General features: G+C 34.3%; 1 non-coding gene across 1 annotated transcript; it reads left to right on the top strand.

The window, feature by feature from the left end:
- The first annotated feature begins 7,089 nt into the window (after nt 1-7,089).
- On the top strand, nt 7,090-7,196 carry LOC146929642 (small nucleolar RNA R71). Its single transcript, XR_015009157.1, has one exon. It is a non-coding gene; the product is annotated as a small nucleolar RNA R71 (small nucleolar RNA).
- The last annotated feature ends 3,222 nt before the right edge of the window (nt 7,197-10,418 follow it).

Below are 10,418 nucleotides of genomic sequence, written 5' to 3' on the forward strand. Positions count from 1 at the left end.
AGTTCTATAAATCTTTTTGATGTGAGACCAACGGCATTAGAAAGCTAACATCCATACTTACAACTTTCGTGTGTACACCTAAGACCAATTCCACACCGATCAATACCAGTTTTAATATCAAAATTCGGGTAGAATGCAGATTTTCTCCAAGTTTCACCTAATCTCATGGTTCTAACCTCAAAACTACTTCCAATAATCATCCTATAGATTATCTAAGGCCTGTACACAATTTCTACATAAATTCAACAAGTTTTCATCATCTAATCACCAAATCTTTCTCAAAACCCTAATTCTCAAATTCTCATAAACTCAACCTACAACATGTTAAATCTATTTATCAGAATTATAGACTTAATATTACTGAAAGTTAGTCTCACCCTTACCTTAGAATTATCGATTGGCAGCCCTTCTCTCTTCTCTTTGTCTTCTCTTCTCTTCTCTTCTCTTCTCTCTAAACCTTGTTTTCTCCAAAAACTGATCGTACGTTCTATGTCTTTCTAAACCTAACTTCTCTTATTTATAACCCCTTATCTAATTTCTCTTACACCTCAAAATTACTCTTTTCCTCATAATCTTATTTATTTCTAAATTAAATATATATCTCTCCCACTTAATAATATTAATACACCAAATAACAAATATACCTCTTCACTGAATAACAAATATATTTCTACACCAGATAACATATATATTTCCACACAAAATAACAAATATATTTCTACACTAAATAAAATATATATTTCTACACAAAATAACAAATATATTTCTACACCAAATAACATATATATTTCTACACAAAATAACAAATATATCTCTACATCAAATAACAAATATATTTCTACACAAAATAACAAATATATCTCTACATCAAATAACAAATATATTTCTACACAAAATAACCCCACAACTTAATATTTATTTTATTTTCGAATCTTATTTTATTAAACAATAAAATAAGTCACAATGTCTCATAAATTTCTCTAAAATCATATAAATCACATAAATCTTATAAATCACACTAATCATATAAATATATTCTAAAACCCATTTAAAATAATTAAATAATCAAAACGGGCGTTACAATGAGCCCTCGTCGCTATTGAGCAAAAGCTCCTAGGCCATGAGCCCTCGTCTCTGATTGAGCATAAGCTCTATGGCATAAGCCCTCGTCTTTAGGGATGAATGACTAGCATTCCAGGGCATGAGCCCTCTTCTCTGACAATGATGATGCATGGACTCAACAACAATACTTGACGACCAACGACTTCGACGACATCGACAAACAACTTACAACTTTAACGACATCGAGAAACAACTTACAACTTTAACGACATTGACAACAACAGTGGTGACGGCAACGACAGCGACTTCGCATCATAATCTCATGTTCATCAATCATAAACAACATCATATAACATCGTATCAAATATCAACAATTCACCATGCATCTTTGTAAAAACATAATAAATTATTAACAACATATTTTCATGTCAAACCAAGGCTACTGGAAAAATATCACAATTATCAACAACTTTCATGTTTACAACAAAGATCAATTCAAAACAGAAACATATGAACAAAACGCAAAAACATGAAACAGAGAATGTTGTCACTGTGCAATTTCGCTAAGACCTCCTTGGAGTATTTTCATCATAACTCAAAGACCAAACATCATTTTCACGTCAAACCAAAGCCACTGGAAAGCTAACAAAATTATCTAAAACTTTCATGTTTATACCTAAGACAAATTCTGTACCCATCAATACCAGTTTTCATTTTAAATTCGGAAAAGTTGTGCTGAAAGTCCATAAAAATTCACTGTGACCTACGTGCAGTAATTTGACCATAACTCAATTTCTATAAATCCTTTTGAAGTCAAACGAACGGCATTAGAAAGCTAACATCCATACCTACAACTTTCGTGTTTACAACTAAGATCAATACCGCACCGATCAATACCAGTTTTCATATCAAAATTTGGGGCAGAGATGAAAATAATCAGAAAAATCAACTTATATTATTCAAACTTCACATTCATTCAAAATCATCACAATCAACAACAACAACTCAACATAATTCATACTCAATTCATAATATGACATTAACAACAACAATCATCAACAAACACAACTCATAATCATGAATCCAACCACAAATCAACAACAACATAACAAATCATCAATTTAGCATAATTCATCAATTAAATTGCAATTCAAAACCCTATCTTCTTTTCAAACCCTAACTTCTCTAATCATCAAAATAAAACAACAACAAACATGTTAAACCCTATTTCAGAACCATATACTTATGATTAAAGAAGGTTAGTCCCACCCTTACCTTAGATTGATTGATTGCAAGGATTCTACAGACTTCTCTTCTCTGGTTCTTCTCTTCTCTAGGTTTCTCCTCTTTCTCTAGGTTTCTCCTCTTTCTCCCAAAAATAGTTTGCATGTAATCCTTATTTTCTAACTCTGACTTTCCTCTTTATATAAACCTTAACGTATTTATTTTCTCTTAATTCCAATTATGCCCCAAAGCCTCATTATTCTAAATAATTATATTTCTCCACTAAATATATTCTTCCACTAAATATATTCTTCCACTAAATATATTTCTCCACTAAATATATACTTCCACTAAATATATTCTTCCACTAAATATATAAAATAGGGGCTACTAATAATTATTATTTATTTGTTAAAGAGGCAGCCAACATTGGAGTATGTTTTAAGTGATGTGGAAATTAATCATTTACTTTGATGTTGTCCTTTTCTTAGTGTGTGTAAACCAGCTGTATGTAAACCACCTATGTTTTAAGTGATGTGAAAATTAATCATTTACTTTGATGTTGTCCTTTTCTTAGTGAGAGAAGAGAAATACTTCACATCATTTTGTGGAGAGTACGGGTCTGTTTGGTAACACCCAAAAAAGAGCTTATAGCTTATAGCTGATAGCTTATAAGCTCGTTTGACAAAAAAAAGTTATGTTTGGTAACGCTTTTTCACCATGAGCTTATAACTTATTTCACGAGTTTATAAGCTATTTTTCATAAGCTATTTCAAGTAGCGTTTGAGCTTATATCTTATAGCTTATCGTTTTTTCTTCCACTTTTGCCCTTACTATTTTTTCTAAAATCCCTTTTTACCCTTTATAATTTATTATAATATAACTAATAGATATAGTTACCTTATAAACATCCATAGCCTTACCTTATAATTACGTTGTTTGATCTATTGCATTCTGTTGTATTCTCGGTGCAACTGCAATATAGCTCCAGTGCAATATAAATATTTTTTTCATAAATAAAATGACCATTGCCTTCCGTTTAAACAAATATTTTTTTATGAATTAAGTTATAATTTTTTTCTTAAAAAGGGCACATTTAAAAAAAAATATTGGTTACGTTTAAATTCTTTTTGTTAGGCTTAAATTGTATTTATGAAGGGTGTTAGGATTAAACTATTTTTCATATATCATTTCACGTCTACATTTTTTTTACATCTAAATCATTTAAAACCCTATTTAAAATAATCACATTTTTAATACTTTTTCTAGGCTTTAATTCACTAAACTCTTCTTAATACTTTATTGACATGCTTATTTTATTTTTTTGAAAGAAAGATTTTTTTTTGTCCAAATCTTTTACTCTTTATATTTTTTCCTGGGTAGATACTCTTTATATTTTTCTAATAATAATGCATAAAAAATATATTAAATTAATAAATTATAAACACTTAAATATTAATGAATATAAATTTTACTATAAAATAAGAATGTCCTTTTACGTCATTTTACATTTATAAGTTAGTTGAACCGCTAATTTTACCAAATACTTCAACTAGCTTATCAGCTATAAGTCACCAGTCATCAGCTATCAACTATAAGCTATCAGTCATCAGCTATAAGCTATAAGCTATAAGCTATCAGCTATCCGCTATTTTTACCAAACAGAGTCATAAAAGCTGCATTCAAAATCATTCATATCCTCTTCATACACAGTATCTAGCTTTTATAGCTAGGTTAAAGATACATGAATGGGCCATGGGCCTTATAATGATAATCTACTAGTAGATAAAGACTATAATAACTATTGACACCCCTTTTAACAACGATAGTAATCTTTCATCTAGACTGGTGCCTTAGTCTCTCTTGGAATTTTGCTGGTCCCCAATTCTTTCTTGCTATCAATGCTCCCCTTGTCGATGAAAACCTTGTCCTTAAGGTGTGACCCGCCACGTGGCGAGCAACGAGTGGCTGGATTAGTGGGTGAATCCTTACTGGGCGTGTGATGCACGCGTGTGTTGGAAAGTGGGTCTGAGATGTTGAGAGTTGTGGCCGCGTGTGACAGGGTGGGAAGCTGAGTGGATGGAAGATGTCCACATGAGGATGTTTTTTGAATAGAAGGCCCAAATTTAATGGTAGGTAAATCGGAGGGTTGAGAGTGAATTGAGGGCAGAGGAATATTTGAAGTAAATGGGGTAAGTGGATCTAAAGTGGTCTTAGATCTGCTGAAGTCCCTTCTTCCAGATGAGATCTCCACTTCTTCTTCTCTTGTTTCTGTTGTACCCTTCATTGCTTCAACATTTTCTTTTTTGCTGGTGTGTGCTAACTCCCTATGAGGCTCATCCTTTTCTGAGGTCTCCTCCTCCTCCTCGTCAGATAACTCAGGCAGGGGTGTGAGTTGTTGTGGTAAGTCCTCACTGTGAAAAGGTCGTAGGAGGGAGATGTGCACTACTGGGTGTATCTTTGAGTCGGGGGGAAGATCCAGTCGGTAGGCTACGGATCCCACTCTTTCTAGCACTTTGAAGGGTCCGAAAAACCTTTGAGACAGTTTTTGAGAGAGACGACGGTGGACTGTGCTCTGGCGGTAAGGTTGTAAACGGAGAAGCACTAGATCGCCCTCATGGAAGGTATAATCTCTTCTCTTCTTATTAGCCTGTAGTTCCATCTGCTTTCTAGTTTTCTGAAGGTTTCTTTTTGGAAGGTTCATAATTTCTTGTCTCTATTGTAATGAGTCTTGTAGGCTGGTTATCTCAGTGCCACTCGGAATGTAATCTGGAATGGAAGGAGAGTCGCCCATAAAGAGCTTCAAATGGTGTCATCTGAATGGTGGAATGATAAGATGAATTGTGCCAATATTTTGCCAGATGCAGAAACTTGTACCAACGACGGGGGTGGTTGCTGACGAAGCATCGGGGATACGATTCCAGAGTGCGGTTCACCACCTCGGCCTGTCCGTCCGTTTCGGGATGATATGCGGTGTTGTACTTCAGTTACGTTCCCTGAACCTTAAATAACTCTTTCCAGAATTTGCTTAAGAATAATGGGTCTCTATCTGAAATATTGGTTTTTGGGGTTCCATGTAACCTGCAGATTTCAATGGAGAATCTTTGTACCAAGTCCTCAGCTGTGAAAATGGTTGGGAGGGCGATGAAATGGACGAACTTTGTCAATCGATCGCACACGACCCAGATGACCGTGTGTATGAAAGGACAAACTGCAAGTGCACGGTTTACCGATGTAGTAATAAAAAGAGTATCGTTCTGACAGGGAGTTATGAATTCAATTAACTTTTAATAATGATTAGATTGAAAGTTTATAAGGTAGAAAGTTGTATTTTTGTTTAATTAAAAGAAAATAACAATAATAAAATAAAAGAGCCTTGAGATTATTGGTTCATCATAACAACGAATCCTTCACAAACAAACCCTAAACTCCTAACTTTATATTTGATCTACTTTCTAAAGACAAGTTTCTCTTTAGCGTATCAAAGCTTCTCTCGAAGGCAGTGAGTGTGTTCCTCCAACAACCACACCTATTCTCGTGGGTGATTGCCTTTGGAATCCTTGAAGCTCAAAACTTTATATGTCTCAAGGTTTGCTAGACTATTCTCATGTTTCGCAATCCTTGTCTAAATTCACTTGTTCGAATATCAAAGCTCCGCGTTCGCTTTATGAATTGATATTTGAGATGATGAATTAACAATTATCAAACCCTCCGCGTTCGCTTCCACAGTTTGATAATGGTTAATTCATGTTAAAACGGTGAATTTAGATTAGAAAGTAGATTTATATAAAATTAGGGTTTATGGTTTGGTTTGATTAGGATTACGTCATTAGACTTATCCAACAATCTCAAGACAAGAAGAGTCTACTCACTAACGTTCATTGTAGACATATTGGTGAAACGAGTGACATATCATTCTCTCTTATGGCTTTCTCACCTTGAGGCTCATCACTCCCTATCTCTCCTTCATTATTCTTAGCATTGATAATGGAGTCTTCTAATTGTTTACCATCCCTAAGAGTAATATCACATATTTGGCCTTTGGGGTTAGTTTCAGTTTGACATGGAAAGATTCTGGTGGTAGGAGAGGAAGCAACCGCTTGTTTGGCTACTTGAGAGATTTGAGTCTCTAGCAATTTTTGGTGAGTCGAAATGGAGTCCACTTTAGATGTAAGCTTGACAATAGAGTCATTCAAAAATCCAATTTGATTTTTAAGTTCTTGAAATTGCTTGGATTGATCCATAACACATTTTTCTAGTAAAATTTTCAAGGTGGATTTTTGAGGGACTCCTTGGTTGTTTGCATAACCGGGCGGTGTTGTTTGTTGTCCAAAGGGATTTTGAGGTGTTTTGTTATAAAAAATTTGGTTTGGCCTCATCCCTTGATTATATTTATCATAGTTTAATTGCTCGGGACTTTCAACAATGCTACCTAGTTTGCATTCAACACTGGTATGACCAATTATTCCACAAAATTCACATGGTGGTGAAACAGGAGTAGGTGTGACAACACTTACACTTAATTTATCAAATTTTTGAAAAAGTGTGTCCACCTTAGCAGATAGATGATCAAGGGTAGAAATTTCATACATACCTGCCTCTTTTTTAGAGGGTGAAGGAGCAACATTAGTGATGTCCCTTTCATAGGTCCACTGAAAGTGATTTTGTGCCATGTCCTCGATCAAAGCATATGCTCCTGTGTATGTTTTATTCATCAAAGCTCCACCTGCAGCTGCATCAACATAAATTTTTGTGGTATACAAAAGACCATTATAAAAAGTGTGAATAATAAGCCACTTTTCTAAACCATGATGGGGACAAAGTCTAAGCATTTCTTTGAAACGCTCCCAAGCATCGTAAAGAGATTCTCCATCTTTTTGAGTGAATTGTGTGCTTTGATTCCTTAATTGAACAGTTTTAAAATAGGGAAAGAATCGGGCAAGAAAAGCTTGTCTCATTTGGTGCCATGAAGTGATAGAACCGACTTCCAATGAATGAAACGAAGCACTAGCTCTATCCCCTAAGGAAAAAGGAAAGAGGTGCAGCCTTACGGCCTCATGGTTTGCATTCAAGGTTCCACTGAGTCTTAAAAGAGTTGAAATATGAAAATTCGGATCTTCAGTGGGTGATCCGAAAAATTGATTTTGCTGCACTAAGTAAATAAGTGCAGGTTTTATATCAAAATTGTCCTCAACCGTTCGGTACACAATAACATCGTATGACTCATCCGAAGATGGGATTGCATACTCTTTGAGAGTGTGTTCCTCAGCCATATCGTTATTATTTCATGTTTCCCAAAAAGTTGAAGGCAAAAGAAAGAAATAGAAAAAAGAAGAAAAGAAAAGAAAAAAAATAAAATAAAATAAAGAAAAATATTTTTTTTCAGTCTAATCGTTAAAAAAAATTAATCAAATTGCAATAAATCCCCGACAACGGCGCCAAAAACTTGATAGGTCAAACCGCAAGTGCACGGTTTACCGATGTAGTAATAAAAAGAGTATCGTTCTGACAGGGAGTTATGAATTCAATTAACTTTTAATAATGATTAGATTGAAAGTTTATAAGGTAGAAAGTTGTATTTTTGTTTAATTAAAAGAAAATAACAATAATAAAATAAAGGGTAAATACAGACTCTGGTCCCTTAACTTATTTTTGTGTTTCATTTTGGTCCCTTAACTTTAAACTGTCTCAATTTGGTCCCATAAGTAACTCTCCGTTTACCAAAGTGGTCCCTTCCATTAGTTTTTTAAAAAAAAGTCGTTAACTTTGTATTTTCTATCATTGAAAAATAATTTTAAATTATTAAAAATTCATTCAATTAAAATCTGATCTGGTGTTCTTCATCCTCTCCTTTTTGCACTATTGTTCTTCATCTTCTCTTTACTCCCCTCGTTTATATTCACACCATAATCACATAACACAAAATCATAGAGCCAAGAACACAACCGAACCCACAGTATCCCCTAAACCCACAAAGTCGGGTCGTTACTGATCCAGAAACTAAAATCACGCAGAATCAGAGTGAAACCGTGAAGCTAGAACAAAAGCTTAAAACCCCAATTTGTGACCCAGAAAAACAACTCTAAAGCAACGAAATCCGAATCGCAGCCAATCGAGATCAGAAAATCCCAATTCATATCGAAATAAAAATCTAGATTCGAGTTAAATCCGGACACATATCAATTGAAACCAAATGGGCACGTTGAAATTAGATGAGATATAATTGTTGTTGTGTTTTCACTAATTGGAGTCTAATAGCAACTATGTAGCCTTGCCCAACAACAATGAAAGTCAAATTTGACAAAAAAAAAAAACACGCAACAGTAACATGGGAGAGATAGAGAGAGGCTGGAATTTTTTTTTTGCTTTTTTGATTATGAAGAAATGAAGGAACCAGAAGGATTTAACAGAGATTGGTTTGATGGAAAAAAATATGGATATTTTAGAAAAGGTTTAGAATTTATGGGTTTTATTGGTTTGAAGGTGATGAAGAAGATGAAGGTAGATGAAGATGGTGAAGAACACCAAAAAGAAAAAGAAGAAGAAGAGGAACAAAATAATGGAGAAGAAGAAGGAGAGAGAGAATCACGAGAGAAAAAAGAAGGGGATTTGGTCCCTTAACTTTTTTAAAATTATTTTTCAATAATAGAAAATACAAAGTTAACGTTTTTTTTAAAAAACTAACGGAAGGGACTACTTTGGTAAACGGAGAGTTACTTATGGGACTAAATTGAGACAGTTTAAAGTTAAGGGACCAAAATGAAACGCAAAAATAAGTTAAGGGACCAAAGTCTGTATTTATCCTAAAATAAAAGAGCCCTGGGATTATTGGTTCATCATAACAACGAATCCTTCACAAACAAACCCTAAACTCCTAACTTTATATTTGATCTACTTTCTAAAGACAAGTTTCTCTTTAGCGTATCAAAGCTTCTCTCGAAGTCAGTGAGTGTGTTCCTCCAACAACCACACCTATTCTCGTGGGTGATTGCCTTTGGAATCCTTGAAGCTCGAAACTTTATATGTCTCAACTTTTGCTAGACTATTCTCATGTTTCACAATCCTTGTCTAAATTCACTTGTTCGAATATCAAAGCTCCACGTTCTCTTTATGAATTGATATTTGAGATGATGAATTAACAATTATCAAACCCTCCGCGTTCGCTTCCTGATAGCGATTTTCGCAAGTGTATGAAATCGTGAAATCGGCGCTCGATGGTATAAAATCAGCGGCCGATTTTTTCAGTAAGTTCACATATCCTTATGACTGGAAATCGGCGCCCGATGGTACAAAATCGGCGGCCGATTTGTACTTGTGCTGACAACCTAAAATCTTCATTATTTTGTGCTTACAACTTCATGATCTTGATGAATTACCCTAAGAATTACATGAAAAAATTTCTACAAACTAGTAATGACAGAGTGTCATCACAACCCCAAACTTGCATCGTTGCTTGTCCTCAAGGAACACACTAAAAATGAAAAATAACAGTAAAATAACACTTACTCCACCAAGGGTCATGTCAAAATTTCACTCCTTTGTTAGCAATTGATGAGCTAACTTGCTTGGCAACACATCCAATCCACAACTTCTCGCAACAATATTGAAACAAGGTTCACACAGTCGACATGCAAACTACTATATTACCAAGACTTGAAAAGTTTCTAAGCATCAATCAAAGTCAATATCATGCACACACTTTTAAGGACTTTTTCGGTTATAACGGGGCCTAGGTTCGAGGTGGGATAATTGGGAAAGTAGGCTTAAGAAAAATGACTTGGAGTTAAGCATTGAAAACAAAGTTTATACCACAACAAAATTCAGGGACTAGAGATCAACAACATTGAATAAAAACAACTGATCACTTGTTGTCATTAGACATTCATTCATTGTTTTTTTTTTAGCTGAATTTTTAACTTTCCAGATTATTTTTAACATGCCTATTTTTGTTTTTATTTAACATTGAATAAGATAACACAAGATGATCTTCAATTCTCTAGTACCCCTACCCCAAACTTAGAGTGTTGCTAGTTCCATGAGCAACCCTAAACTTGAATTTTTGTAACATTGAAACACAAATTATGCCTAACTCCAAAAAAATTATTGGGACAATCCTATGGTCTCTAGGCTTG

This window comes from Medicago sativa, chromosome 4, assembly GCF_051527215.1.
Source record: "Medicago sativa cultivar Bolivia chromosome 4, Bolivia_mono, whole genome shotgun sequence".
In the NCBI taxonomy this organism is placed as follows: domain Eukaryota; kingdom Viridiplantae; phylum Streptophyta; class Magnoliopsida; order Fabales; family Fabaceae; genus Medicago; species Medicago sativa.